Raw genomic sequence first — 322 nt, forward strand, 5'->3', positions numbered from 1 at the left:
TCAGGTTATCGAGCAATTCGGCGTTATCCAGAAAAAAATAGGCCCATGTTGACGCAGTAGGTTGTACGCCGAACAGGCAGCGCAGCACCATTGGAACCCAGTTAACTCAATCCGAATTCTGAAACGGAATCTAATAAGAATCGGATACAAATTCCGTTTCAAACGCAACAACCGGTTCCGTGTTCGAACCGGTTGTTGCGTTTGAAACGGAATTTGTGTACGATTCTAATTAGATTCCGTTTCAGAATTCGGATTGATTTGACTGGGAAAAGGTGCGGTTCTGGAAGAGGCTCCGCAAGCTTTTTCCTGTGGGGAGGAATTT

Source organism: Culex pipiens, unplaced genomic scaffold, assembly GCF_016801865.2.
Source record: "Culex pipiens pallens isolate TS unplaced genomic scaffold, TS_CPP_V2 Cpp_Un0004, whole genome shotgun sequence".
Taxonomy (NCBI): domain Eukaryota; kingdom Metazoa; phylum Arthropoda; class Insecta; order Diptera; family Culicidae; genus Culex; species Culex pipiens.